A 27,411-nucleotide genomic window follows, 5' to 3' on the forward strand; every position below is an offset into this window, starting at 1 on the left:
GAAACTTGCCCAGGCGATAACCATCAGTGACATTTATTCAAATAACCAATAAAACTTTATTTGTTTCCAAAATTTATTTAAAGCGAAATTTATAAAATATATGCCAAGTTTATTTACAAAGTGAAATATTTGAAAAGAAACCAAAATACTTATTTTATTTTGAACACTATACAATTTAAGAATAATTTGCATATGTAAAAACAAGTTACAACATTTACCCTGGCAGGCCAGTGAAATTGGGTAAATGTGGGAGGAGGCGATTACATTTATACACAAATCAATCTCTTATGGTCTAGATCACATCTCTTCGATACAAAGTAGGCTTACCATTCTTCTAGGTGGCTCCCTTCATGCAACTTGTTGCCTCAAATCTCCTAGAACCTATCCTACAATTTCCTGTAACCTTTCTGATCTCCTAGAATGTAGTGTGGCCTCTCTTTATTTAATTTTGTGCATAGATTGGTCAATTATTGTGTATCCTAATTCAATTTGTACATCACAGGGAAGGATGACTTACATTTCACCATAAACCCATTTTTCTTACGTGTGCAACCTACTACAAACTCTCACACTTGCCAATTGTTCCCCTCACAACATCTCAATGTAGAAACTCTCTTATCATAAGTCCACAATCACCTCACATGCTTGAGTTTGCATAAATAATGTGTGCATGTATAACATTTTCTCTCGTCCATTATGTGATAAAATAAATACATGCCAAATGCATCTATGTATTTTGATTCCTAAGGTCTCATTAACAAACCACCATTTGGAATTCCTGCCTAGTTTGAATTCTTTCTGCTCTTATAAATCCAACATATATTAAATGTTTATGGAAATTTCTAGACTTTATAAACATACAAGTATTAATTCAACCTTTAAAAATATCACAACTTATCTCATATATATTCACTTGAAATTTAACATATGTCAGTGTGCCCTCTTCTATACAATGTTAACATTGACTTGAAGACAATAATTGTAAACCACAACATAAGAGAGAAAAATATAGTTTTACAATAAAATGAATACCAATATACATAAAACCCACCATGTCTTACACAAGGATTTCCTTATAACCATGTTATTAACTAAACCTTATTTAATGAGTTATTTTAATGACTTACCTTAAGTAGTTAATCTAAAAAATGATATTTAATATATTTTAGTGCAAAAACTCCGTGATTATTTAACTTGCTTATCACTTAATATCAATAATGACTTATAATTTGAATACCTTTTTTTGGTGACAAGTGGAATATGCAATTGGGACAGTTTTGTACTTGCCTGGCACGAGGTTGATTCTTTGTACTTGCTCGACACGAGGTTGATTGTATCTGTTGCCACTATAACCACTAGGTACATCATACACACCACTAATGTGGACATGGGTTAACCGAGAAATGAAACAAAATACTTTATACTATTTTACATGGCACATTTACATCCTTTGCCAAATAAACTACCATATCTTACAATCAAAATACATTAAATCACTTTATTAACAAAATCTAAGCTACGAAAAGTCTTTCAGTAGAAATCACATAACATAATTTTTTGGTCAAAAGACTTTTTGTAATTCATTATGGATCAAAGAAGCCTTAAAAAAAAATCTAAATTTTTAACATTAAAAACTATTACAATAAATGTTATATTATAAATGCATTCAATTCAAAAATATAATTTATATATTAGTGTCTAAATAATTTCCAAAAAAAATATTATACAAAATCTTATAATATACAAAATTTAATAGAAAATATATTATAAACGTATTTAATTTAAATAACTATTTTCTTTATAACAAATATTATGATAATGATATTAATTTAAGGTATAATGGAATATTTGGAATTTTTTAAAATTTTATTTTTATGTTTAAAATGTATTTAGAGAAATGTTCCCAAATTAGTATAATTTTATTACTTAGAAAGTTAATAAGGCGTTTATTGACAAATAAATTGAAATTATGATTTAATTTGGGTAGACACTTTAAGAGAAAGTATATTTCATCTTTAATTCTCTTGATGTCACAAATATGGTAAATTACTTTATCCAATAATGTTTCGAGAGTTGTTTAATACCCAATTTCACTATACAGAGCACACGAGTTTATTCTTATTTTAGCAATGTTGTTTATCTTCTTTATGCCAATCAAAATAAAAAGATATTTTACCACCTCCTTATAATATCTTTATTTCCTTTATCCTCTAATTCTTTATCACACCACAAATTCTTGGTAAATTTATATGTAATAATATCTAAATATTATCTGCAAAATGACTTTTTTACTCCCAAGTGATTTATTCAAGGCTTAGCGTCTTTATGCCATCCTAGCTTGAACCACATGTGGTTTCTACTAGAGTTTGAAGGAGCCCCTTGTCATCCATGTTATTTCTTGTGTTTTTGTATATCAAGTACCAAATCATTTCCATATTCTTAATGGGGAAATACTCATTTCTATAAAGAGGAGAGGATAAGGTGTATTACTTTTAATTTTGAGATCATAAGTTATAAAATTCTTTTGAATTTACTTTATCTTTCTCCAATTTCTTTAAAGATATTATATCCAAACTTTATAAGAGAACCTCAAAAACAAGGTTTTTCTTATATCATATAGCTAAAGATCCACTAATTTATATTTACTTTCAAAATCATAATAAACTTTCTACGCTCTATCATTTTCTAATATTATGATTTCAATTTAACTTGTGATGAATATCAAATCTAAAATATTTATGTAAAAACACATCCTCCACATTATTAATATTCACCCACCCTTCCTGCACATTTTAAAATATTGACATCTCTTTCATTCTTAAGACAAAAACAAACCATGTACAAATCAAAACAAAGTCCATCAAATGACATAGGCTAAATGATATGGAGCTCAAAGCTATGTACAAATTTATACATCACACCTTAGCAAATAGCAAGTGTAATTGTAAGCCTGTCTTTCTCTCTTTACAAAATATCTTAGATTTTGAAATCACAGTCACTTACGCACATACTACATAAGAATTAAAATATTTGGGTTCAAGTCCTTGGTCATTACCGCAAAGAATATTCAATTGTGTGAACTTTCCCTCAATTGTGAGAATGGCGTTATGTGTCATCTGAGGAATCATAACAACCTTCACATGTTGACCTGGTATTGCAGTCCAATCTGTTATAACAACTGCGAGGTTGCATAAGTTGACGGTTCCATTACCATCACCTTCAATAATTTCAGGCTGTTCATCGAACCCATGCTCTCCATAAATGAGAGTCTCGGGGGTCAAAATCCCTGAGCTGAATATTAATGTTACAGGCACCATTGGAGCCATTAGATGTTTTGTCAAAGGATGAATTCGAGACGGATAGGGAGCAATAGCTTTAGGAAAACCAATGTCCCTAATAAACAATATTTTATATGAAGCTAAATAGTTTTTATGTTGGGTAACAACAAGAGTCTTTTTATACAGTGATATGGGGTTTAGCAGTGAGTTTCGCTGGGTGAAACCCACGAGATAAGGGTTCAAATCTCATTGAGTATATATTTGACCTGTTGTGTCTTGGCTAGAATAGTAGGCGACCCCATAGAGGATGTCTCGGCTCTTGTTGAGGCATAAGTTTCCTGCTATTGTGTGGCTTGCAGGTTGTTGCACGTAGCCTAGGTTTATAGTGGCAGCCAGTTAGATTTGATCTTGGGTCTGTTCAGGATAACTCTCACCAGTTACCTATTATCCTAGATTCAAAAAAAAAAACAACAAGAGTCCTTTTTCCAATCGCTTTAGGAACCGGTAAAAGCCATATGCTACTCTGAGAGGTCCTCTATTGGCTCCTAATTCTTATGGGATTTACTAGAGGAATCCCCAAAGAATATCTAGTTTGGGGCATGACACACTTACATTACAAGTGAAATCTATGAGGAAGCTAATGATTTATTAATTTGATGAGCATTTGTCTTATTATCAATTTTTTGTCTTATTAGGCCACTGCCTCATATGTAATTTTTCTTATGTAATAAATGATATGTAATGAAGTCAAAGGGACACAAGTGGAATGCGAATAGTCACATATGCAATGTAATGAGTCATGAATAGAATATGAATAGTCATAGAAGTCAAAGAGTCACGAGGAAGATCAAAGGTCATTGTTATTTGTTATAAATAACTCCTCATAACTCAAGCTAATGGCTTGGATTCTTGGAGTCTTGCCTTGGCTTCTCTTGTATCACATAGGAGATAGATCATTCTTTGGAGAAGCAAATTGTGGCTTCATGTTCCACTATTGGATATAGTGTTTCATTCATGTAACATTGTACTTGGGATCTTTCACTTTGAATCAAAAGCTCTATGAGCCAACACTTCTTCATACATGCATCATAGATATATTTGGACTATTTTGGTTATGTTTATTATATATGTCGCTTTAATTACATACTAAGTTAATGAACTAATTTGTTGCTTATATATGGTTATTATTGAATGGGTGTTATGTTTTAATGATTTTTTTTTATCATGTGGACTAACCTGCAAGTATTCGACAAGTCTTTCTCTTCCTTCCCGGATCCCCCTTTAGGATAGTACTATTACTTTTTTAACTGGTGGCTCATTTTCCTTACCAGTTGCGGATGTTCTCTCATGTACCTTACATAGGGTGTCTCACAAAGCTCACATACTTGCTGCACCAAAGAGGTGTTGTGTTCTCTTGTGCGTAATCATAACCAAGGCATATCTTTGAAACCTTTACAATGGTGGCCCGACTGTATGACTGGATTGGACTCCTACACCAAATGATGTGAGGTCTAATTGGGAATTCACATCGGGGAGATACCCTTACAATGTTGGAAGCACCCAACAACGTCAACTTTTTTGGCACTAGAGGGAGGGCTAGATGACAAGTTTATCCTGTGAAGTATGTTTGAGTCTCTTACCTTTGATAACTTCATCCCAAATCATAATCCCGAGGTGTTTTTATGAACCTTTAGATATTTCAATCCCTGCAAACTTTTTACATAACTTGTCACATTTTAAATTTGATGGCAAGTGTACAACAACCATCCTTGATTACATAATTGAGTTTGTTCAATTTTTTTATTCAAGTGGCATTTATTCTGAAGAAATCCTCGTGTGGTTGTTCACCCTTACATTGGATGGTCATCGAACAATAGGGCTATTTTCTACCCACTAATCTTTTAAACAATTTGTTAACAAGCTTCATCACGTCTTTGACAAATATGAGTATCAATATGTTATTGATGATATTGATCAACTTAGAATGAAATTGAATTAATCTCTTGAACATTTTTCTCATTGATTCCTACATCATTGTTATGATTTTTTAGATGAGGATGTGGACTAATAGTTCTTGAATGAGAAGTTTCGTTTCTTAGTTAGGATGTCAAGGAAATATTTTGAATCATACTCTTCATGTCCTCCCGATTAAGAATAATTTCAACATCTTGAGGTAGAACCATATATGTTTTTTGTCCCATGTCCTCCTCCTTTTGATGTTCCTTATGTTGGACCTAAATTAATCACCCAACCGGAAGATCAATTTTCTGATGAGGAATTGATTTTTCTTTCACATATTTCCCCTGATGGTGATTCGTCATATATTATCAATCAACCATTTTCAAATCTTAATATTCCTTTAGTTGATCTTTCACTCGTTAATCAAGTTGAACCCTTGGACAACCATGACCCTGCTAATTTCATTTTCTATGAATTATATGGTAATGATTGTTCAAGTAACATGGTTGAATATTTGTTTCTATAAGAAGATTTAGATTCACAGGAATTTCAAATGGAGTCTGATGTGATTATCGAATATATTTTTTTTTTTCAGGTATAACTCCTTTTGATCAAGAAGATGACATGATTAGGATTTTTGTGGTAATCTCGAAAATCTATCTAATCACCCTAAAACTTTTGAATCTCATAATGACTCTTGTCTTGATAAGCAGTTGAATGTGTTTTCTCAGAATTCAAACTTAAGTCAGGTGAGTAGGACACTTCATCCTACACTGATGGTTATGTCAGGTTCCTGCCATCATGACGCTATTTGTGATTTCAGCCAGTTCATGATTCTCTTGTGCAATTTCATCACTGATTTCATCACGTGGGATGCCAATTCTCTCCCGAGGGATGCCCATTTTCTTCACATATTTTTTTTCAACTCTCAGGGAAGAAGGTTTAATTTGAATATTGAGCTTCCACTACTACATCCCACCTAAGGAAATATTTAATTATTGATGTGAAAATAGGGAGGGGGTTTTAATGAATCTTCTTCATCATCCATCAAAGAATCTCACTCACATCACATCATGGGTTGTGGTTAGCTTGTTAATGCCACTTATGACATGGACCTATACTTATTCAGTCTTTCCAGTTAGATTTTTCCCCAAGGCTATTTCCATGATCCTATTGCAGATTCCTTGGAATAATTCTACCAGTTCAGACCCATGTCCCATAGCCTGTACTTGCATGCGCTTCATCAAATATTGTATGGCCATATGTATGGTAATTATTGTTGTTGTGAAGTATTATATTCGATAGAGAAATTTAGTGTGATACACCATTTTGATTACACTTCTTGGTTTTATGTGTCAGTGCACATGTTTGCATGGTATCTCTTTTTCACTGCATTTCTTTTTGTTTTGATTCTATAAGATTACATATTATGGTCCAATGTTCGGGAGCAACTTCTATGGTTGCATTAGAAGCTCCATTTCACATGACCCAACCCTATATTATTTAGTTTAGGGTAGGATATGTTTCACTTAGTTAGATGCATTGCATTCTTGTTTGGTGTTTTCATTTTTCCTTTGTTTTCAATTTTATTGGTCCTTGAACAAAGCCTTTTTTGAGCTTCACGATGATGTGGCTAAACTTTTGTGTAAGGAAAGTTGTAGTTCCATACAACCTTTGGATTATTCATTACGCTCTTCTGTGTTTTGGTTTACATCACTTTCAAGGCAATGATTTTCTGATGGAAAATATGATCCTTCGGTTGGGAAGCTATAAGAAAACCATAATACAAGTATCTATTTAGGGCTCTCATTCCTACACTCGAACCTATTATGAATGGTGTGTTCTTTCTTATCTATCTGAGTAGAGTAAGATAATGGGAAAATTTTTAGTGATAAAAGCATCAGAGGTCTTAAACCTATATTTGAAGGGGAAACCTCTTCTACTATCAATAAGTCAGGACCTCTCTTCCGCCCATTGAAAAATAATAAGTGCCTATGCACATTCCTATTGAAAAAGAAAGAAAAAATAATGGGTGAAAGAAGAGAAAGGCTTCTTGTGTAGGGAGGTGAAACAAGCAACTTCATGAGTGTATTGTCCAAGCTCGCTGGCAGTGAAGCAATGTTTGTGTTCCTAAAGTGATTCCATCCGGGTACTGTCTAGGCCTACTGGCAGTTGAGCAATGTCAGAGATGTAAAACTCATAATCTGATTATTTTTATTTTGTTGTGATATTTTACCCTTACTTACATCGATAGGATAATGATATTGGTTGCTTTATGTTTTGTTACACTGAGTAATGGAATTGGGAAAACTACATCTTTAACTAAGTGAGAGTGGGTAGATAAGGTAACTCGCGGATTGAATCAATACTTCCTGGAGAATTGAGACTTCGCACTTAAATGAATCCAATTCAGAGAATCTAGGGTTCTCCCAATGTATTTCCAAGTGTTGTCACTGCGACAACAACCCTCCAAAATTTTTGCCTAAGTCAATTTTGGAGCCTATATAAACTGTCCTTTGAAGCCCCTTAGTGTTGTCATGTTGTTTGATTTGTTATTTGTGTGTTTTTTCCTAGTTTCGCATCCTCCTACGTCAATGTTTCCTAAGTGTCATCACTTAACCATTAGAAGCACTTAGGTTATCTAGTCCATGGTTAGGCGAACTCATCACTTATCCTGACATAGAAACTTGCCTTTATACCATGCACACACTTGAAGGAGCACAAAAAAGCACAGAAAAAAGGTGAGAAAATAGATCTTTAAAGTAAAAGCGCACTCCAAGTTGATGAAGACATGCTTGAGTTGAGCGCACTCCTTTGAGTCGAAGAAGTGCACCCTCCTGGAGTGCACTCCTTCATGCTGAGAAACTACACCCTAATTCTAAGTAAACTCCTTCATGCTAAGAAACTACACCCTAATTTTGAGTAAACTCCTTCGTGTTGAATACATGTGCTCTTCTTAGTTGCATGCGTTTGCCTCTTTGTTGCATGTGCACACACTCCTAGAAAACATGATCCCACTTAACTTCCATTAACTAACCTTTTCATTTGACGAAAAGTGGTGATCACGTATGAAGCAATTTTGCATGTAAACTTTTTTAAATTAACCCAATTAATAATTCATTTGCATAATCATTCTCATCTTGGTTGGGCACACAGTTGTGGATCCAAAAATTCTTCATCAACCCACTTCACAAGTAAGTTTTGCATGTCAAATATTTTCATTGCCTTTCACAATTTCACTGTCAATCTTTCTTTTCTTGTTGGTGTTTCTTTATTTTTAATTTTATTTACTGATATTTCTGTTCAATCTTGATTCTGCGAGTATTAATTTGTTGTCGCATGTAGAAACTCTTCACATTCTTCAACCTTTCACATTCTACCATGATTGCGATAGGGTCCATATAAACTTGCATATCTTTCTTCTTCTCATTCTTATGACAAATCCTTGTTGTTGAACTCGTTATGGAGCTTTCCTTAGGTGGAGCACACTTCTGGACATTGAAGCCCGATCACCCTTGAACACTACGACCATAATGACCAAGTTCCGATCTTGAGTGCACTTATGGACCTTGAAGCCTGATCAACCTTGAAAATTATGCCTAGAATGACCAAGTTTCCCTCTTGAATGCACTCATTCATCATGAATAATTTCACCCTCCTTTGAGCTCATGGGCACAACACAAATACTCGAAGCACTTTCATTTTCCCTTTTGCATGTGCCAATGCACCTTCCTTATCTTTGAGCACATGAGTGCACCCTGAAGGGATGAAAGATGGAAGACATGTTCCTTCGTATCTTCAGAGTGCACCGGTATGTCCTCTCTGTCTCCATGAGATAATGAGTGCATTGTGAAGACCTGAAGGCCCAAAAAACCATCTCTTTGACCCTTTAGAGTGTATCAGTGTGCCCTTGAGGTTCCCTTTCTCTTGCTTTAGCGCACTGCAAATCCCCGAATGACCCTTAACATGCCTTCGTGCTTTGAAAGTGTGCCCTCCTAGATTGCATGCTCATTTAATTTTGCATGAAAACGATTTTTTGCTGTAGTTAATAGATTTACATGTTCAATTAACTTTTATGGATCTTTGTACATGATTGATTAGATATTGCTACATAGTTAGGTTGCATTAAGCTAATCTTTTCATTATGAGTGTGCTGCCACAAATAGGTGTTCAAGCTACAAGTATTGTCACTCTTTCATCGTCTATTTGAGCCATGCCTCCTTGTAAAGTGACCTCCAAAGAAGTCTCAAAAGAAAGCACCACGGAACCTATTGAAGTTACCAAGCCAACCATCCCCATTTATGCAGACACACAATGATTCATTGATAAGACTATTGAGGTTATATGAAGTGGTTTATACAACACATTCATGTAGAAATTTTTTCCTGAAAACTTGGAGGACTTACTAGTGTAGATCAATATCAAGAGATCCAGGGTGCATAGGATCACATGCAGATTCTCGGTCATCCCCTGTGTAGAAGTAATTGAGTGGATCATTACACATATGGATGAATCCCATCTTGTGCTTCGTAGTGAAAGTGGCGGTCAACTTGCCACTTATTATGGCAAAGGTATGCATATGTATTATAAGTTTCTCACGCCCAAAGGATATGAAAATGATGACTTCTACATTAGATGGGTTGAACTCAACACAAGAGACATTATCAAATATTGGTGTCGAGAGCCTACTATGTTTTTCCATCGCCCATCCGCAGTTTATCCAACTAAGATCCTTAGAGATGTATATCAGTATCTAATATCTACGTGTTGTTGGTTGCATGGGTGTGAGAATGCTGAGGTGTTTGAGGAAAAATGGATATATATATATGCTCAATATGGTTGTAACACGTGGAAGAGTCTTCAATTGGGAAAATATATTGTCATTTGAGTTACAACTTCATGTGGGGTAGGCAAAATCATCTTTCAGGGTGAATGAGGTGCAAGAATTCTACATGTCTACATTTCTTTAGATGGAATTTGTGCATAGTATGTGTTCCCAAGAATGTATTGGAAATGGACCCCTTAGGACAAGTTCCTAGTTTACTTCCACTATAGAGTGTTATCAGAATCAAGCTTCATAGGCGTGTATGACAGATTGGCTGAGCACTTATTTGCAGTGATATTCGAGATCAATCGTCCTTGCATGCCCGATTAGGTGAAGGAGTCATTATGGGATATCGCATATTGGTTTGCAGATCCTGAGGGTACATACATTAGATTTTTTGAGAGTCGGACCTCCCCTTATCTCATGTCATGATATGTGACCAATAAAGTGGTCATGCAAGAAGTGGAAAATCATTTCGACAAGGGATTATCAAGAATTCTTCACAGGAGGAAGAATTCCCCTTGGTCCACCTTCCTATTGAGGATCATATTATATGAGTTAAAAAGCCACAAGGCGACAACAACAGAAATACAAGAGCTGGAATGCTTGCACTTTGCTGCTAAAGGCATCATGGATACGATCCCAGGAGAGTGTGCAGGCAAAATTATGAAAGGATCGATTATAGTACAGGGTATTCATCGATGTTCACAACAGAAGATGAAAAAGTGAAGAACTAGTATAATGCAGTAAAAAGGACACATCTTGTAGCGGAGACTAGTTCACCCTAGGATCCACCAACTAAAGGTCTGCAGGTCTAGGAGGAAGAATAGACAACCCCTCAGGCAAGGAAAGTAGCTCCTAAGAAAAGGATTAGATATGATTCGATAGGTGAGAGCAATATGTTAAAATTGGAAACTAGGGCCAAACTCCATGCGGGTGACCTTATTCATGGCTGATAATATTTTTCCTAGATTCCTCTCGTCAATAGGTGTAGGATTGATCTAAAGATCATCCGATTCCGATAAGTATTTATGGAGATATGAATTTATTTTGATTATGGAATAATTATCAAGCCGACTAGCAACTCATATAGGCTCAGAAGCCCAACAGACACATCTATTCATCATCAAAATTTGTATATAAATACATGAGGTAATTTCCTCATTTGGACACTCACATCTCATCACATCTCTCTCTCTCTCTCCTGCGCAGAAAAGAGGCTCTTCTCCTATTGTGCAGAAAGGGACTCTTCTCTCACACGTGTGGAAGGAAGGACACAAAATTTAGGGCTGCAACTACAGATCGAAAGTTTGACCAGCGTTGACCATCAGACTCTCTCTCAGAACTACACTGTAGGTGGAACTGACTCTCCTCAGAAGGCCGTACATTTTAGTGAAGGAATCAAGGCAATCCGACGGACGGTTTGCAAGATATTGTCTGCCCTAGTTTAGGGTTGATCTAAGGTTTGCTGCTGCTAATGCAAATAAGATTTTTGTACTATTTCTCTCTATTGAATTATTGAAGATAAAAGAATATTTGATCAAAGGGTTTCCCCGTATTGGGGTTTGTCCCTAGCTAGCTGCCACATCTTGTGTCTCTTTCCTTGGCTTGTTTTCTGTCGATCGTTTAATGTTCTATTTGCACTTTACTTAATGTACATGTGATTGCTAATTTGAGGATAATAATAATAAAAAGAAGTAAACTGCTCTAAGCATAGAACATACCATAACTTAACATGGTATCAGAGCTGAGGTGAAGACAAATCCCGAGCAAGAGCAAGAGCAATCACCGAAGAGAAGATTGGCAAGGCTATCCTAAAAGAACTATGGGGTCCTCAACACTCTTCCCCGCCGAAGACAAGCTCCGTGAGAAGTCTGACTATCACGGATAGAAGATGTCTCTAGATCTGACTTTAGAAGATCAGGGAGTGTTGGACCATGTGAGAGGCAATATTTTTGAGCCTCCAGCAAATGCACCTGCTGCTGCCAGGAACAAATGGAAATCCGGAGAAGTCAAAATAAAGAAGATCATCCGGGACTCTATCAACAAGCATTTGGTGGCCTACATCTTCGATTTGAACACCTCCAAGGAAATCTACGATAGACTGGTGAGTTTATTTAAAGTTAATGATGCAAATCAAGTTTTGTTTCTTAGAAATAAGCTAAAGGAAATTAAGAAGGGAAAAGATGAGAGCATGCAAGCATATTTCTTAAGAATCACCAAGATCAAGAATGATCTCCTATCTATTGGAGAAATTATTATTGATAGGGAAATGGCACTCTCAACCCTTGGAGGATTACCATTCGAATGGTACATGTTCAGAACTACTCTTCTCAACAATAACGTAATTCCTAGTTTTGAGGAATTAATGGCAAGATGCATTCAAGAAGAAACAAGGATAGAAGAGCAAGAAATGCCGATGCCTAAAGGTACTCCTGCTGCCTTTTCTTCTCATGCTAAGAAAAGAAATAATTCTGGTACTAAATATAAAAGAAAGGCTGGACCTAATGGTGGAAGAAAAGGATGATGTTACATTTGCGATAAAGCAGGTCACTATGCAAGGGAATGCCCTGATAGAAGGAACTCTCACCAGGACGATGATCAAAATCTCTCCGATGGAAATCAAAGGAATGGAAAATCTAATAGCAGAGGTAAAAGAAGTGCTGGAAATCAAGGAAGAGGACAATCATTCAAGAAGGCTACAAATTCTAGGTATGAATCTAACATTGTTGACAATAAACAGGATGAATATTATCTTCCAGTTGCTCTATCTACCTCTGCTCCTCTGGACTTGCTGGGAAATTGGCTTATTGATAGTGGTGCATCAAGGCACTTCACTGGTTACAAAGAAGTTCTCCATAATCTGATAGAGAAAGAAACTAACCTAGAAATTGTCCTTGGAGATAATATGAAATATCCTGTGAAAGGTGTAGGCAATGTCTCTCTTAAATTGAATCAAGGTAATACGATCCACTTACAGGATGTATTATATGTACATGACCTCAAAAAGAACTTGGTGTCCATCTCGGCAATGGAAGACAAAGGCTACAAGGTGACCTTCAGCGATGGTAAGGTACGTATATGGAAAAACAATGTTAAAGATGCCTTTACTCTTGGGTTTCGAGTTGATTCATTATATCAGGTCTGTGGAAGTCTGCTAGGTGTCATGTCTTGTGACACATCTCTTCAGTCCAAACTTTGGCATCAGAGGTTTGCCCACCTTCATTATAAAGCTCTACCCGATGTAAGAAAAATGGTGATAGGGATGCCCGAATTCCGAGTAGAGAAAGAAGGTGTATGTCCGGGATGTGCCGAAGGAAAGCTCAAAAGGGGACCATTCCCCTCAAGCCAAAGCAAGACCTTCGATATATTACAGTTGGTTCACTCAGACATATATGGTATGATGCCTGTGAACTCCTTTGGAGGTATTCATATTACCTTACTTTTACAAATGACTATTCTCGAAAGACTTGGATATGCTTCTTGAAAAATAAGGATGAAGTGTTCTCTTGGTTTCGACAATTCAAAGCCTTGAGCGATAATCAAACCGAAAAGAAGAACAAGATCTTAAGGACTGATAATGGGACTGAATATGAATCTAATGAGTTTCATGACTTTTTTAAAGAGGTTGGCATTAAGAGGGAGACTACTACACCATATACTCCTGAACCGAATGGTGTGGTGGAAAGGAAGAACCGTATGATTGTGGAAGCTGTCTATGCCATGCTCCATGATCAAATACTTCTGAAGTTTCTATGGGCCGAAGCTGCAAGCACTACCGTATATGTACAAAACTGATGCCCTCATGAAGCATTGGGTTCCAATACTCCTGAAGAAATGTTCACCGGTAAGAAACCTGACGTATCTCATTTTAGAATTTTTGGAAGCCCTATATATTTTCATGTGCCGAAAGAGAAAACGAATAAATTGGATGTATTTGGAAAGAAAGGAATCTTCGTGGGCTATGGTGAAAATACTAAGGGCTATAGAATCTATGTAGCCAGTCAAAGGGAAGTCATTATTAGTCATGATGTCACCTTTGACGAAGATATGGCTCTCAGCAAGTTGAACAATCTTCCTACTTTAAGGAGCTCTCAAGAAGCTAACACCAGGGAACCAAAAGAAAAAGATGATGTAACAATGCCCGATGTGGATGAACCCATGGATCCTATTGATCCACCTGAGCCCTCCTCTTCTAGGAAGAGGCCCTCTTGGCTTAGGGGGTTACTCGATGATGCTGAAGGACACATTGCACCCCAAGGAACCTTCCGTGAAAGTAAGAAACCTAACAGGTATCAGGGATACCTCACCATCATGAGCACGATCATACAAAATGAGCCTTCATCATTCTCAGATGCCATCAAGCATCAAGTATGGAAAGATGATATGACCGAAGAATATGAGTCTATTATGAAGAATGATGTCTGGGAAGTAGTTCCCAGACCCTAGGACAACACAATTTTCACTTCTAAATGGCTTTACAAGATAAATCATGCAGCAGATGGAAGTACGGAAAAGTATAAGGCTCCTTTTGTTGCTCGTGGCTTCTCCCAGAAGGAAGGTATAGACTATGACAATATATTTGCACCTCTTTCCAGATATACCACCATCCACTCGATCATTGCCCTTGCGGCTACACAAGGATGGAATATACACTAGATGGATGTTAAGACTGCATTCCTGCATGGTTCGATTAAAGAAGAGGTCTACATGGAGCAAACTGAAGGATTTGAGATTCATGATCGAAAATCTCATGTGTGCAGGTTGAAGAAGGCCCTTTATGGGCTGAAGCAAGCACCCCGAGCATGGTATGAGAGAATTGATAGCTACTTGATGAAGCTGGGATTCACTAGGAGTGAAGCTGATCCTAACCTTTACTTTAAGGTTGAAGATGAAAAACCTCTCATATCGTGCTGTATGTTGACGACCTCTTCCTAACAGGCGCAGACACTCTCATTCACAAATGTAAGAGGGAGTTGGCTTTTGAATTTGAAATGAAGGACCTAGGACCGATGCACTATTTCCTAGGACTTGAAGTCTGGTAGAAGCCAAGAGAAATTTTACTATCTCAAGGAAAATATGTGGTGATGATATTGGAAAGATTCGGTATGGTGGACTGCAAGCCTGTTACTACCCCGATGGAGCTTGACTTTAAGAAGTTAAGCGGTAGCGCTGCTGGACCTGTTTTACGAAATTCCACCGAGTATCGTCAACTCGTCGGAGCATTAATGTTATTAGTGAACTCCTATCCAGATATATGCTTCACAGTCAACACGTTGAGTCAACATATGGTTGAACCTCTCCACATACATTGGATTGGTGCTAAGAATCTATTGAGATATCTTCGTGGCACAATTACTTATGGGTTAAGATACACTGCCAGAGATGCGAGACTAATTGGATACACTTATGCTGATTGGGTAGGCAATGTGGTGGACCGTAAGAGCACTTCTAGGTGTTGTTTCTCCTTGGGATCTTCTTCTATATCCTGGATGAGCAGGAAGTAGAAGTCGGTGGCTTTGAGCACTACTGAGGCAGAGTATATTGCTGCTAGCATGGCCACCTGTGAGGCAGTCTGGTTACGAAAGATCTTCAGTGAGCTGTTTGGATTTACATTGTATACCATTGTGATCCTGTGTGATAACCAAAGTGGGATTCGTTTGTCAGAGAATACCATATTTCATGATCGCTCCAAGCATATCGATATCAGGTACAACTATATTCGAGATATGGTGCAATGAGGAGCGATAAGGCTCTAACATAACGGTATAGATGAACAAGTCGCCGACATTCTGACAAAGCCCCTAGGGAAGGTCAAATTCCTGACTTTCCGAGAACGACTTGGTGTCATTCAAAGACCCTCTGATGAGGGTCCTATATGATGTGTTGAGCTCTGGGAGCTCTGGGGGGGGCACGAGGTACTTCTTGGAATGAGATATGACCACAGGGTGACTCACCATCCCCTGGTGGTGTACGTGTACAGGGTAAAAGAGTCAAAACTTTCCCTGTGACACCCTGTGGCGACTATTAACAGGATGATCAGTTCTCCTATGAGGTCTGGATGATGTGTTCTCCATGATGATTGTGTAGTAGGATGATTAATTCTCCTGTGAGGTCTGGATGATGTGTTCTCCATGACGATTATGTAGCAGGATGATGTGTTCTCCATGACGATTATGTAGCAGGATGATTAGTTATCCTATGAGGCCTGGATGATGTGTTCTCCATGGAGATTTTGGAATATGATGATTCGTTCTCCTGTGGGCTAGGATGATTAATTCTCCGTGGCATCCACTAGATAAGATGATTCACTTTCCTGTGGATAGGATGATTATTTCTCCTGTCGAGGCATCCTACCCATGCAGTTTGGGACTCATGGGAAGTACCTCTCATCTGATCAATGAGCAAGGAAATGAGGATAGGGACCATAGTAGTACCGATGGATGCATCGTTGTATCTACTGTACTCCCTATGCTAGGATGACCTTCATTGATCTGGGATCAATGGTACTGGTCTGGGACTAGTGGTAAGAGTTGTACCTACTATGATACTGACTTTGGGTCGGTTGAGGACTGGTTTGGGACCAGTGGTACACACTCTGAGACTGAATTTGAGTTAGTGGAGGATGGTATGATACATCCTCGATCACTTCTTCTTCTTCATAATTCGAGGAGAGCAGAATAGAGCAGAGCAGAGCAGATCAACACAAGGCAGAATAGAGCAAAGCAGAGCAGGGTTCAAGCCATACAGGGCAGTGCATTTGATGGATGATTAGTAGTGATAGACAGAAGAATTGCTGAGGAATTTCTCCCTAGTTGAGAGGGAGTGTTACAATTGACAACTAGGGCCAAACTCCATGTGGGTCACCTTATTCATGGCTGATAATATTTTTCCTAGATTCCTCTCATCGAGAGGTGGAGGATTGATCTAAAGATAATTCGATTCTGATAAGTATTTATGAAGATATGAATTTATTTTGATTATGGAATAATTATCAAGCCGACAAACAACTCATGTAGGCTCAGAAGCCCAACAGACGCACCTATTCAACATCAAAATTTGTATATAAATACAGGAGGTCTTTTCCTCATTTCGACACTCACATCTCATCACATATCTCTCTCTCCTACGCAGAAAAGAGGCTCTTCTCCTATTGCGCAGAAAGGGACTCTTCTCTCACACGTGTGGAAGGAAGGACGCAGAATCTAGGGCTGCAATTGCAGATCGAAAGTTTGACCAGCGTTGACCATCAGACTCTCTCTCAGAACTACGGTGTAGGTGGAAATGACTCTCCTCAGAAGGCCGTACATTTTGGTGAAGGAATCAAGGCAATCCGATGGTCGGTTTGCAAGATATTGTCTGCCCTAGTTTAGGGTTGATCTAGGGTTTGCTGCTGCTAATGCAAATCAAATTTTTGTACTATTTCTCTCTGCTGAATTATTGAAGATAAAAGAAGATTTGATTAAAGGGTTTCCCCATATTGGGGTTTGTCCCTGGCTAGCCACCACATCTTGTGTCTTTTGTCTTGGATTGTTTTCTATCGATCGTTTAATATTCTATCTTCACTTTACTTAATGTACATGTGATTGCTAATCTGTGGATAATAATAATAAAAATAAGTAAACTTCTCTAAGCATAGAACATACCATAACTGTTAGGCCCCTATACTACTAGTGTAACCCCTTATTGTTATTAGTACAACTCACTTATTATATTGATGTACCCATGTTGTGCCCTATTGTTACTCTTGTGCCCCATAGAAGCCCACTATTGTTATTATTGTGCCCTTACATTACTATTGTTATGTCGGCTCTGATTATGTTATGACCCCTTAGACTCCTATATATAGAAAGGAGGTATTTTCATTTGTATCATCCAAGAATTGTTCATTTATGTAATTTAAAGGAGGTTTCCCCCTTGAAGAGGCTGAATTCTAAGGCGTTGATCTATCTTTTCTATCTTTTCTTGAGCTGGTTTCATAACATTTGGTATCAGAGCTTTGGATTCTAGGGTTTCGCTGCTCCAAACAGGTCATCGTGGAATTTTCGCTATATCTCTTTTTCTATGACGTTTCAGAAGTCGCAAAAAAAACCCATTTGAGAAGAAAACGCGCTAAACCTTGGGTCCCAATTTCAGATCTTTTCGCGCAATATTTGCGGAGATATGATCTGAGGAAGTTGGTCTTTTTGCAGACTCCTGAATTACATTCAAAACAGGTGACCTGGGGAAAATAGTCATAACTTTCTTTCTGAGCATTGGATTGAAATTTCGTAAGACGGTACAAAAGAGGATGGACTGTAGTTTCTTGTGGGCATTTTTCAGATCCATAGGTCAAAAAATTGACACGTGGCACTTCATACAAGTTCGCTATTCTGGAAAGGTCTATAATCAGGTCATCTTGACAGATTGTGCATAACTCTTTTTTGGGGAATCCAATTTGGATCAGACTGGTGGCATTGGAAAGAGGACAAAAGGCGCTACTATAGGTAGAAATTTCAGAACTTAAATATCTGCAAGTACAGAGTTACAGTTGTTTCAAGTTAGAGGTCCTAAAATCAAGAAAAAGCAAGATGAGGAAGTTTGATGGCAAGGATCCAGTAAATTGGATACTTCAGATGGAGCAATATTTTGATCTACATGGTGTACCACTGTTACAAAAGGTATGTATTGCATCTTCATATTTAGAACCGGATCAATTTTTATGGTATAAAGGGCTTTGTTCTCGTAAAAAACTTGTTACGTAGTCAATTCTCATGGAGGAAATGATAGCACATTATGAGGATACAAAGAGAAACACATTCTTTAGAGCAACACCACAACAATTGGAAAGAGTAAAAGGGCTTTGTGACATATTTGAAAGTAAAATTATGGCAACAAGGAAGTCTACCCCTCACAACTATAAAGATGGACGTGTTGTTCCTCCTAGCCTTCCACAACCTACAAGGGTTACACCACAACAATTGGAAGAAAAAAGAGAAAAAGGGCTTTGTTACAATTGTGATAGCAAATGCACTAAAGGTCATAAGTGTGCTGAGAAGAAATTATTTTACATAGAGTATGAAGAGGAGGAAGAAAAATATCAAGAAACATCAAAAGAAGAGGATATATGCCAGGACCCGACCCCAGAGAAAGAAGAAATGAATCAGAACATATCTTGTAAACTATTGGCAAGAATGACCACTCCTCAAACTCTCAAGATAGAAGGAAATATCAAGAAGAAAAAGGTGCAAGAAGTGAAAGATCACATCAAGAAAGAAGAAATGAATCCAACCATATCTTGCAATTCACTAGTCGGAATTACCACTCCTCAAACTAGCGAGACAGAAGGACATATCAAGAAGAAAAATGTTCAAGAAGTGAAAGATCACATCGAGCGTCAAGAAATGAATCCGACCATATCTTGTAAAGGATTGGAAGAAATTACCACTCCTAAAAATCTAAAGATAGAAGGACATATCAAGAAGAAAAAGGTTCAAGCAGTGAAAGATCGCATCAAGCATCAACAACATGTTCTCCAACTTTTAAAGGATAGCGCCACTTCGGTGCAAAATCAAATGAAAAAACAGGTAGATCAACATCATAGTGAAAAATGTTTTGATGTAGGCGATTGGGTATTTTTACTGCTACATCTAAAGCAAGCTACTTATGAGAAGGAAACGTTGGCAATACTACATGCACTTAAAAAATGGCGACCTTACCAAACGGGAAGACTCTTCAAGGATGAGGATGTGGAATCATTGTTTTGTGCTATTTATATTATCCAACCAGATTGGATAAACGAAACAAGGGATGAATGGAAGAAGGACAAAGAAGTATGGCCACTTATTCAAAACTTGCAAAAGATCCCAATTCAAACAATATTGCCAGATATTGAAAAGGAAGGAAAAATCATATTGGAACCTGGAGTAGTCACAGAAACAAGAACTCGACAGCTACGAAATCGATCAATTTCAGAGTATCTCATCAAGTGGAAGAACTTACCCGCTGAAGATTCCACATGGGAGGACAAGAATTTTATACAGAAGCATCAAGAACTACTCAAGCGTTGAGGACAACGCTTTTTGAAGGAGAGGGGCATGTTAGGCCCCTATACTACTAGTGTAACCCCTTATTGTTATTAGTACAACCCACTTATTATATTGATGTACCCATGTTGTGCCCATATTGTTACTCTTGCGCCCCATAGAAGCCCACTATTGTTATTATTATGCCCTTACATTATTATTGTTATGTCGGCTCTGATTATGTTATGACCCCTTAGACTCCTATATATAGAAAGGAGGTATTTTCATTTGTATCATCCAAGAATTGTTCATTTATGTAATGTAAAGGAGGTTTCCCCCTCGAAGAGGCTGAATTCTAAGGCGTTGATCTATCTTTTCTATCTTTTCTTGAGCTGGTTTCATAACAATAACTTAACACAATAGGAAATGGAAAGTTGATCTTATGAACAAAGGAGCCATTCAAGAAAAACAAGAGAGGAGAGAAGAAAAAAAAGAAGAGGAAAAAAGGAAGCAATATGAGTTTTTGGAGAAACAAAAATCAAAAGAAGAGGAGAGGAGAAGAAGAAGAAGAAGAAAAAAGGAAGTCCCAGGAGGAAGAAGCAACACAAAAGCTGCAATAAGAATAGTTGACATAAGAGCTAGAAGAGGAACAATTGGAGGATGTGGATACCATCTGACCAATGGAGGATGAACCAAATACTATAGAAGAACATCCTCTCACAGTTGGTCATCTTCCGTTTTGGGAGATGGGGATCACACCTCCACCAACAGATAGAGTCATGGATGTGTGCAGTGTCATGTTTTATAAAATTAAGAAGAGGATTGTGCAGCAGAGGCATAGATATTTGCCAAAGGATCCTCGGAATCCAATCTTACTTTCTACAAAGAAGGTGATTACTACCAACTTCAAAAGGAATCTTATGGAAATAATGGCAGAAAATGTTTCTTTTGCCACAACAACATAGGACAACTTTGAATATCTAATGAGTGAGAATGCTGGATTGAGGAAAGAACTTGCTGCAGTGAAGCAACAAGTGGAACACCTTGCGACAAAGAATCAACATTTATCATCAAAAAGTTTCAACATCACAGAATGACAGTCAGCCATGTAGGAAGAACTGGGGTTACTTGAGGAAACCATGGAACAACTATATGATGAGCTGATACTTATACAACAGATGGTGGCTCCTCTCACTGGCATTGAAAAGAAAGCACATGAAGTGGTAAAACTCCTGAAAGTAGCAAACAAAGCAGTTGAACATCTTCAAGAGTGGGCTTCCAAGTATCCAAATGCTTCGCAACATTTGGAAAAGAAAGAAAAGATTGTCACAGAGATGGAAAATTTTCATTTGAGACTCCACCATCAGAATTACATGAGTCTTGGAGAATAGTCAATTAGTATTGTTTCTGCCTATAACCATCTGCATAATGGTTTTGAGTATCTAACACAAAAACATGGGATGCCCAAAATAGGATCACTTGAGAAAATCAAGCAATACATTGAATAGATCAAGCAAGCCACAAAAATAGGAAGCCGTTGAGGTTACCAAAGACATTATTCTACAGTACACCATCGCACCCGTCAAAGCTCATATGAAGATTTCATGGTTGTGGAATAATGTACAGTCAAGATCTAAGAACATACTAATGGAGGCTCTTGAGATAAAGATGCAGTATATATGGGACTTTCAAGTTCAATTCAAATCCATCTCAACAGAGTTCAGGGCATGTCACGCTTACATTACAAGCGAACTCCACGAGGAAGCCAATGATTTATCAATTTGATGAGCATTTGTCCCATTATCAGTTTTATCTTATTATGCCATCGTTTCATATGTAATTTGTCTTAAGTAATAAATGATATGTAATTAAGTCCAAGGGACACATGTGGAATGTGAATAGTCACATATGGAATGTAATGAGTCACAAATATAATATGAATAGTCATAGAAGTCAAAGAGTCATGAGGAAGCTCAAAGGTCATTGTTATTTGTTATAAATAGTTCCTCATAATTCAAGCTAATGGCTTGGATTCTTGGAGCCTTGCCTTGGCTTCTCTTGTATCACATAGGAGATAGATCATTCTTTGGAGAAGCAAGTTGTGGCTTCATGTTCCACTATTGGATATAGTGTTTCATTCATGTAACAATGTACTTGGGATCTTTCACTCTTAATCAGAAGCTTTATGAGCTAGCACTTCTTCATACATATATTGTAGATATAGTTGGACTATTCTGGTTATGTTTATGATATATGTCACTTTAATTACAACTAAGTTAATTAAATAATTTTTTGCTTAGCTATGGTTATTATTGAATGGCCATTATTATGTTTTAATGATTTATGTTTATCACGTGGACTAATTTGCAGGTATTCAATAAGACTTTCTCTTCCTTGCCGGGTCCCCCTTTAGGATAGTACTATTACTTTTCTAACTGGTGGCTCATTTACCTTACCAGTCATGGATGTTCCCTCGTGTACCTTACATCGGGTGTCTCACAAAGCTCACACACTTGTTGCCCCAAAGAGGTGTTGCATTCTCTTGTGCATAATCATAACCAAGTCATATTTTTGAAACCTTTCCAACAATAGACGAACCATATGATTCGATGGGACTCCTACACCAAATGGTGTGAGGTCTAATTGAGACTTCACATCTGGGAGATCCCCTTACAATTTTGGCAACATCCAGTACCGTCAACACACTACCAATTATTGTTGGTCATTGATGGCAACACTATTAAGCTGAAGAGATTACTACTATATGCTCACTCTCTTTGTTTCTTGTTCATGATTGGTCACTTTTCATCTTCAATATTTCCAATGTTTAATTACTATCCCCTTTTGAAATTGATGGAAAACGAGTTAGGTACTCCCCTTCTAACAATTTCCCCTTGAATCAGTGTAACGGGCTATTAATTATTATGTTGCCAATCTGAAATTCTTTCTAACAGGTCTGATGTGCCCTAATATGTCATGTTGATTTTTCAACACTATAAATAATCTCCCCTTGTTAATGCTATTACCAATTGTTTTGCATACACCATTATTATGTCTACTGCTCTGTTTTGAGAACTACTCCCCCTGAAATTGTAATTCTCCTACTAATTGGAAAACTCCCTCTGAGTTTGGTCTTGGTTCTTGTCTCAAATCATGGAAACCATGCATGAACATATTGAAGAGTTTCCCTGCTTTCTTATGAAGAAGGATAGTAAATAGGAGTGAAACAACACTCCCAACTTCTTCCTTAAATATTCAAAAGATTCTTGAGCAAAAGACTCAGTAAAGATATCAAAAACTTGTTCCTTTGTTGGGATACATTCCAACTTTACAATCTAATTAGCCACCTATTCTTTAAGAAAATGGTACTTGATAGGGAGATGATTTGTCTTTGAATGAAGAACATGATTCTTTGATATATTTATAACACTTTTATTATAACAGATAATTGGAATAGGTTTATCATCTGATACCTTCATGTCATGTAATGTTTATTTCATCTGCAAAATATGAGCGCAACTTGTTGTAGCTACTATGTACTCGACTTCAGTAGTAGAAAGGGAGATATATGTTTGTATTTACTGAACCAAGACATTAATATATTTCAAATAAATAAAGCACCACCACTTGTTCTTCTCCTATCATCTATACTTCTAGCCCAATTAATATATGCGTACGTAGTTAATGAAATATTTTGACCCTTTTGATACCATAGACCATAGTCCATTGTGGCTCTTAAATATCTGAAAATATTCTTGGCAGCTAAGAGGTGAATTTGTTTAGGGGTTGATTCATACCTTGTAACTACACCAATAACTTACATAATGTCCTGTCGAGAGACTGTTAGATACAAAAGGCTTCCAATTATTGATCTATACATTGTTTGATTTACCTCAAGTGACTCATCATCTTTGTTGAGCTTACATCAAGTGATCATAGGAATACAAACAAGAGAATGCTATTCCATCCCCAAATTTCTTCAACATTTCTTTTAGGTACTTGCTTTGGGAGATGAATATACCTTTTATAATTGAGTGATCTTCAACCCAAAATAAGATGAGAGTTCTTCAAGCATTGACATCTCAAATATAGCTTTCATATCCACGACAAATTTTTCATCGAGTAAACCTACATCACTACCAAACATGATGTCATCTAAATAAATAACAATAATTAGAAGTTAATTATTATCATATTTGATATAGAGGTTACTATTAGTTTCCCCTGTTTTAAATCCTTGTTGTTGCAAGTATTTTTCTACTTTGGAATACCATGTGTTGGTTGATTGTTTAAGTCCATACAATGCCTTTTCAACCTACACATGTCTTCAAGAATTTTTGATAACTAAAAACCTTCAAGTTGTTCTATGTAAACTTCTTCTTCAAGATCGCCATTCAAGAAAGCTAATTTTACATCCATCTAATATGCTTTAAAAAATTTGTGACATGCAAATTCTATGACATCCTTGTTACATCTAATTGTGCTACAGGGGCAAAAGTCTCCTTAAAATCTACTCCCTAAACTTGAGCATAGCCTTTTCATACCATTCTAGCATTATTTATTGCAACTTGTCCATTCTCATCCAATTTGTTCCTAAAGACCCATTTTGTACCAATGACATTTTATCTAATGGTCTTGGAACCAATTCCCAAGTATGATTTTTCTTAATTTGATTTGCCTCTTCATTTATAGCTTTTACCCAATGTTCATCTTGGCTTGCCTAAGAAAAATATTTTGGTTCAATCACTGACATTAAAGAAATATGTGCTTGACTGGAGGTATTCATCAATATTCTTCAAGTTTCAACTCCTGCTTCCTTATCACCAACAATGTTATTTTTAGAGTGATGCTTTTGTACATACCTTGAGGGAGCTTTTAGGTGTGAAGATTTTTCCTGCTCTTCTTCCTCTTCTCATGATTGTTTAGGTTGATCTATTTCATATTCACTGTTGGTTTGACTAGGTGGACTTGTAAATCTTAGCTACTAACTATCGAGATGTAACTCCTCATCCAATTTTACATCAATGTAGTTAATTATTTTGCATAGCCTTATATTGCAACATTTGTAGCCCTTTCTCTTATTAGAATATCCCAAAAACATTCCTCCATCAACAGTTGCATCAAACTGGCCTAGCTTGTCATTGTTATTCTTGATGTAGAACTTGCTGCCAAATCCTCTGAAGTGTTTTATTGTGGATAGTTTTCCATACCACAACTCATATGGATTTATCACCTTTTGGCCTAAGATGGGATTTATTTAAAATATGGAATTTTATATGAACAATTTCAACCCAAAATGTCTTTGATGGATTTCACCCATCCATCATTGCTCTTGCTAATTATTGCAATGATATATTTTATCTTTTAGCTACACCATTTTGTTGTGGGGCGTTAATAATAGTGAATTGTCTTCTTATGCCATTTTCTTCCCAAAAATTGTTAAACTAATTTGAAGTGAACTCTCCACCCTTGTCTAACCTTACACACTTTAGTTTGAAATCAGCTTGGTTCTCAGCCATGATTATGAAGATCTTAAACTTTTCAAATTATTCAGGCTTCTCCTTTAGAAATGAAACCCAAATAAGCCTGGTATATTCATTAATAATCAATATGAAGTACATCTCACCACTTGGAGTCCTAGTTCTTGTGGGCCCACATAATTCTATATGAAATAGTTGTAGTGGCTATGTTATAGGTAATTTTGTCACATCCTATCAGTGAGCCTCCTAATGGGATCAATTGGCATCCTATACCCCCTTGTCACCATCTTGCACAAAGCCCTAAGCAAGTTCCCTTCATCCCCCAAAATTTCAGCCCTAAACTGCATCATATGAGCTAGTTTTAGGACCAACGCTCTTTGTATGCCTACTAGGGTGAGATCACCTACAAATTGCTCCATTGTGGCTTGCGTTGGTCACTAACAGGTTGCTCCCCTTTGCACCTGCATTAGTTCTAGAAATCTGGGAGAATGATCGGGATTCTGAAAGCTTCCCCCTTTTGTAGTTTCCAGAATTTGTTTCAACTACTTACCTTGGATAAAACATTTAGATCCTATCCTTCCCTACTTTAGAGTTTTCACCACTTATCCTTTGATCCTAACCCTCCATCAAAGGTGGATCTTATACCGTAGATTGGTAAATGGATAAGAAATCCCAACTTACCCTACTTCTCTATATATTCCAACCTTATATGTGGTTGGGTGTTAGCTTTTAGAGAGTTATTGTGCCCTTATGTTGCTATAGTGAGTGGTCATCATCTCATGCATTTAAAGTAATTGGAGATGCATATTGTGACAAGGAAAGGACAAGTCGACAACTTGGAGGAGTTCTTTTACAAGATCAACTGCTATTTATGGTTGTAATCTCCTTCCATTTATATTAATGAAAATAATTCATTGTTTTCATATATGTGATGTTGTTCTTTCATATATTTCAATACCATGTTGATCTATTGAATGAAGTACTTAGATGATACTGCATATATCTCATAGTTTCTTGGTTTGTTTTATCTGACTATGCAGGTTCTAATTTTGGTGTTTGGAGTTGGAATTGGAGATTCCAAGCTAAATAAGGAGCGAAGTGTGCGAAGGATTCTAGGTAGGCCTCACTATGTCATCTATTTACTTTAAGTAAAATCATTGTGTTCCTTGTCTCTTTGTTATTCTAGGTTAGCCACCGACCTAGGGGAGATACTTTTGTCTGTAATCGTAAATCCCGTATAACAAATTAGCAACCAGACTGGGGAATGAAGTATTCCGTTGGTGGTTTCATTGTCCATTGTGTTTGATTATCTCCTTGACAGACCTTTGTTGAATCATACAACCAAGAACAAACCTAGGAAGTGATTTCATTGAGCCTTTTTTGCAATTTTTGTGCCGAAATCCTCTTTCCTAGGTCCAACGCACCCCATGTGCCTTTGACAGAGTGTTGCATCTCACCTTGGCCCACTCCATACCTGCATTGCAATGCACTGGTGCCTCTTCTACACCAGCGTTGGCCCCTGTTTTTGCATAAATTTTTCCTTGGTCCTTGAGCTTCTATTTGGTTAGCCTACTTCTAGTTGAATTTCCTTGAGTCTTGAGTGTCTTTTGGTCTCTCTAAAGCCTCCATTTGGTTTGCATTTGTGTTGTTTTCCTTTGGTAATAATTGGTTTTGATTTTTCTTTTTTCTTATCATTTGGTCGCTTGCAAATTGATTTCATTTGATTGTTGATTGCTTAGATGAATTGTTGTTCTAGTCCTCATTTTGAAAAGTGTAATTGAATCAACAATTGAAAATTTTCATCTTAATTTTATTCATTTCAAAAATTAAGTGTGGTGACATGAAAAATTTGCATTGCGATTTAG

At 36.9% G+C, this 27,411-nt stretch overlaps 1 pseudogene; it reads right to left on the reverse strand.

The window, feature by feature from the left end:
* Window positions 1-2,999: 2,999 nt before the first annotated feature.
* Window positions 3,000-27,411, reverse strand: part of LOC149192097 (lecithin-cholesterol acyltransferase-like 1) — a 113,728-nt pseudogene continuing 89,316 nt past the window's right edge.

The sequence above is a fragment of the Pinus tabuliformis genome, chromosome 2_2 (assembly GCF_031772625.1).
Source record: "Pinus tabuliformis cultivar Carrire ecotype Pingquan chromosome 2_2, CPIR1, whole genome shotgun sequence".
Lineage (NCBI taxonomy): Eukaryota > Viridiplantae > Streptophyta > Pinopsida > Pinales > Pinaceae > Pinus > Pinus tabuliformis.